Source organism: Lygodium microphyllum, chromosome 24 (assembly GCF_053477565.2).
Source record: "Lygodium microphyllum isolate KBCC chromosome 24, Lygodium_microphyllum_v1.1.10, whole genome shotgun sequence".
NCBI lineage: Eukaryota > Viridiplantae > Streptophyta > Polypodiopsida > Schizaeales > Lygodiaceae > Lygodium > Lygodium microphyllum.
In genome coordinates this window covers 106,802,892-106,807,893 of record NC_141158.1, presented here as the reverse complement: position 1 = coordinate 106,807,893, position 5,002 = coordinate 106,802,892, and the positions used below count along the sequence as shown (strand labels likewise).

At 37.5% G+C, this 5,002-nt stretch overlaps 1 pseudogene; it reads right to left on the bottom strand.

The window, feature by feature from the left end:
* Positions 1 to 468: 468 nt before the first annotated feature.
* Positions 469 to 1,530, bottom strand: LOC148015490 (uncharacterized; annotated as a pseudogene).
* Positions 1,531 to 5,002: the final 3,472 nt, after the last annotated feature.

Sequence of the window (5,002 nt, the reverse complement as noted above, 5' to 3'; positions counted from 1 at the left end):
TGAGCTTTCCTGTCAAAACTCTCCATGGCCTTCAATATTCTTACAAGATCTGCCTCGTTTAGCTTTGAGGATGCAATGTGTATACTCTCTCCTCATTCAATACACCCCCCGTCCTTGGAGCCCCACTCCAAGCATGAGACAGTTCTGCATTGACAAAAACATTGTTACTTTGGACCAATGTAGTTTGAGTACATATAAACGACAGGTACAAAGAGGTAGCAACTTATTGATATCACTTCTCTCCGAGGTTGGGGTCTACAACTCTTAGCAAACAACGAGTTTTCTTGACGAGCATTTCATTGACACTATAGTATGCCTTGCCCCAGTTGATTCTAAACTCAGAGTTTGAGAGTTGTGTCTGTTTCTATTCAATTGGTCGCACTGCAATATCATACTCATCTTGCACTTGGTAATTAAGAATAACATCATTGTATTAGGAAAAAATGCATCAGGAATAACATTGTTAAGTTAGCTTGAAGAACTACCTATCTTCCACATAACGTAGGCAAGTGCAATCAATGGTGCCTTGTACCATGTAGGAATGGGTGCCGAATTTTTGTGTGCTTGCACCCATGCCTTTGCCTCATCAGTTAGCTTGTCAAAAATAGTTGTGTGAGCCTGCCCTAGGATCCTTGCTTCACAAACAAGGTCTGGATATGAGGTATGGACAACCTCCTTTTGTGCCAGCATGTGTACGTTCTATATTAGGATCTCATACATATTTTATCATCCACGTGACCTTTAGCACACAAAGGTAATCCAAGAATATGAGAATATGGTCCATTGCATACCTGTTTGTATGAGAAATAGTTGACAAAATCTCCCCCTCAGCCACACTTGTCACTTTCACAAGGTGACAATCAACGCACACATGTTGCCTCACATTATGTGGAAAGGTTGTTGCAAATAATCAATTATGTTAATGATGACGTAAGTAACAAATACATTGAAAAATGTTAAGGTCCTACAGTTTAGGGCCACTCACATGTGCATATCTCATTCATCCATGCTATGAGCCGATGGTTACCATCCCAAATATACAACATGCAATTTGATAAAAAGGCCCAATCAGTGCCATTGATTTCTGCCTCAAAGTTCTCATGCTTCTTTAGCCAATGGGGGTTCCACTCATTTCTAATCATATCATCAACCTCCTTGCACTAGTGCCTTGGCGTCTCTAATGATACTATGAATATACCCATCCCTCTAACGTACCCATTGCTGAAAAAGATATTTGAGAGTTGCTTGTACCTCGATGTGACTTGTCTAATTGCAGGCACAGAAACCAAATGACATAATGGGATGGGTGGCAAAGGGCTGGATGTTTGCATCTACATGAGACGATAAAGTGATTAATGTCCAATTGACGTAAAAGAAATAAAAAGCATAATCTAAATCATGCTACCATCTCTTACAAGCACTTACCATCAACGTTTCTAATTGGTCTTCTATGCATGCTTGCACAATATGTTTATCGTCGCAAGTGACAGTGAGAGCGGTCTCACTAGTTGTTTCATTGACCTCTGTCATGTGCTTCTTTTCAGCTCATTGCGTTTGCTTCTTCTTGGTTTGCATGCGGCCATGCCCTTGTTGTTGTGCACTAAAGGACTCGATGCTTTGATGGTCGTCACTTTCCTCGTCAGTATCACTCTTCGATACTACAAGCTTTCTCTTGCCCTTCCTCGTCTGCATCATCAAAGCGTGCCCACCTTCTCCTGATGTCACTCCTTCCCCACATGCAATTGCAACGGTTGCTTGTAGCTTGGTGGAAGTCGATGATCGCATTCGTGTTGCTCTCCCTCTCACTCTTGGAGTGTGACTCCCCCCTTGTGATTTCATGTTGCTGGTGACAATAGCATGTCGTCTTACTCTAGATCATGGAGGCAAGTTAGAGTCCTTGGGAGACTTGTTCGGTCGTCGCTCTCTTTCCTGCAAACAACAATCTGAAATAGGGTAAGAAGGGGAGATAGAGCAGCTGTAACAAAAATCAAGAGAGGTGTTGCTTACCGTCTATTCCATTGGCCATAGCACAATTGTGTTTTTCTCAATGTCAATCTCAATATTGCCTTTGCCACAGGCCTTCACACCCCTTTGATGCACGATGGTGACAAGAACTCCCACTCATCTAGGGAGCAAGCTTAGTGAGGGGAACCTTTGTCAGATTAAATCTTCTGCAATCCTTTCATCGCCCTTGAAAAGGGTGACATGACCTTGTCTTTTGAAATCTGATTTGGCCATGATAGAGGGGCTTAGGGTTACTTCTTGCAAATATATTGCTTCCTCGATTTCCTACCAATCAAATATTGAGAGAGAGAGAGAGAGAGAGAGAGAGAGAGAGAGAGAGAGAGAGAGAGAGAGAGAGAGAGAGAGAGAGAGATGACATTAGGATAAGAGAGTGAGAGATAAAGAGAGAGAGAGGGAGACAGGGAGAGAGTGAGAGGGGGAGAGAGAGATAGAGGGAGGGGAGGAAGGAGGAGAGAGAGAAAGGTGGGGATAGATTGAGAAAGAGAGAGAGGGGAAAAGCCTGGGAAAGGTGAGATAGAGTATGTGTGACTGTGAGAGAGAGAGAGGGGAAAAGCTTGGGATAGAAAGGTAAGATAGAGTATGTGTGATTGTGAGAGAGAGAGGTGTGGAGAGAGAGAGAGAACCGTGCCAAGGTTTGAGGACAAAAAACACGAACTTGAATTACAAGGGGAGAGGGGTCCTTTTAAAGACAAAGGAGAGAGAGTCAGGGAGGGATAGAGAGAGAGAGTCACATACCGAGAGTCATGGGAACGATTCACAATGTGAAAAGGGGTGGATGGATCCTTTTATAGGTGAAGGAGAGAGAAAATGGGGGGATAGAGAGAAAGAGTGGAGAGAGAGGGGGAAGAGAGAGAGCATGCGATATGTATAAAATTTTCTCATTAGAAAGGGGTCATCGGCAGCCCCTTATTGGACGGTTTTTTTTTTCAATGATCCATTCTTGGCGAGAGTAAATTTTGGCCCAACTAGATTTGTGGCTTCTTTTTCACCCAATAAGGGGCTGGTAGCAACCCCTTCTCGATGAAAAAACAAATTACAGTTTCGAGAATAGACAGCATGGGGAGAAGAGAGAGCAACAGAGTCTGGGTTTTTTTCTCGCTCAAGAAGGGGCTACTAGCAACCCCTTCTCGTCGAAAAAAAAAATCCACATGTTCAAGAATAGAGAGCATGGGGGAAAGAGAGAGTGACAGAGTGATGAGAGAGGCATGCAATATTTCTAAATAAAAAAATATGCAGCATAAGGAGCTTGTTACAAGCCTCCCAAGGTTTAAGTATGGTGATTTGGGACATATATTATATACTCAGCATGTCAGTCTGGGAAACAAGCTAGGTTTCCATTTGCCAAGAATACACAGAATAGTAGCAAGCCTTTATAGCTTGTGCACTCAGATGTCTAGGGACATGCATATAATGCATCACTTGATGGGTCTTGATACTATGTGACATTTGTGGATGACTATAGTAGGTACACATGGACATACATCTTAAAGCATAAAGATGAGGTGTTGGACAATTTTAACAGAAAAAACACTTTTTCTTTTCCTAAATTAAGTCATTAATTAACTAATTAATTAAATACATTACATTAATGAATTAAGTTAGCAATCAATCTATTAATTAATTAATTAAGTAACTAATAAAAATTAAGTTATGATTTTTTAAAATTAATCGTTTAATAGGTAATTAATTAATTAAGTAACTAATTAACCAATAAATTAATAACCAATTAATAATTAATAAACTAATTAAAAACCAAGTAACTAATTAAGTAACTACTTAACCAATTAAGTAATTAATAATTAATTAACTAATAAAATTATTTGTTAGTTAAAATTAATAACTAATTAAATAATTAAAAACCAATTAGTAATAACCAATAACTAGTTACTTAAAATTAATGATAAATTAGTAAAAATTAATAACTAATAACTAATAATTATATATATATATATTAGTTATAAATTACTTAAATTAAAATCAATTGAAATAACTATTAACAACCAATAAATATCTTTAATTCAAGTAGTTATTATTAATTTTAACTTTATGTATTTATTTTATTAAAATATTATTAAATAATTTTATCACATAGTTATTTAGTAATTAGTAATATTTATTACTCATTTGATTAATATTAATCTATTAATTAAATTATTAATGATTTTTTATTAGTATAAAAATTAAGTAACACATATATAAGCCAATTTATATTTACTAAGATGGTATCAATTAGTTTATTGATTAGTTAATTAGTGTATCAATCAAATTATATCAATTAGATTATTAATTAATTTCGTAATTGATGTTAGTTGGCTTATTTACTAGCTCATGCATATCAACTAGTTTATCAATTAATTAGTTATTATAGTGATCAATTAGTATGAAGTGAACCATTGATATATTAATATTACTTAACTTATCTATTAATTTATATATTAGTATTAGTCATTTCATATAAATCAATGTGTTACTATAGTAATACTATTTAATCAGTTAATATGATTGTACATTAATATGTTAGTTGTATGGGATTTTTTTTGGAGGGAATGAAGAGAGAGTGCAAGTGCATGTGGATTAGGATCATTCTGCTCGCCCGCCGAGAAATGGGTCACTGATGCTCGCATCTATCTTAGTTATGTGGGTTTAGGGTCCAAGGTATGTGAGAGAGAGTGTATATGGGCCGCATGATGGTTGAAGAGAGAGAGTGCATGATGTGGACTAGGATCATTTTGTCACCAAAGAAGGGTTCGATGGCCCCCCAATATTTGGTGTAGAAAAATATGACAAGCACCCCTCCCTCCCCCTCTCGCATCTCTCTCTTCGTACGACACATGTTTCCTAGTCTCCCTTTCTCCATCTGTGTGTGTGTGTGTTAGAAAGTAGAGTTGCAGTATTGGAATGTGTGCACAAGAGGAAGGAGAGAGCTCAAAGTACAAGAACAACATCTTGCTTACTAAGTTGCTTACAAGTACAACTT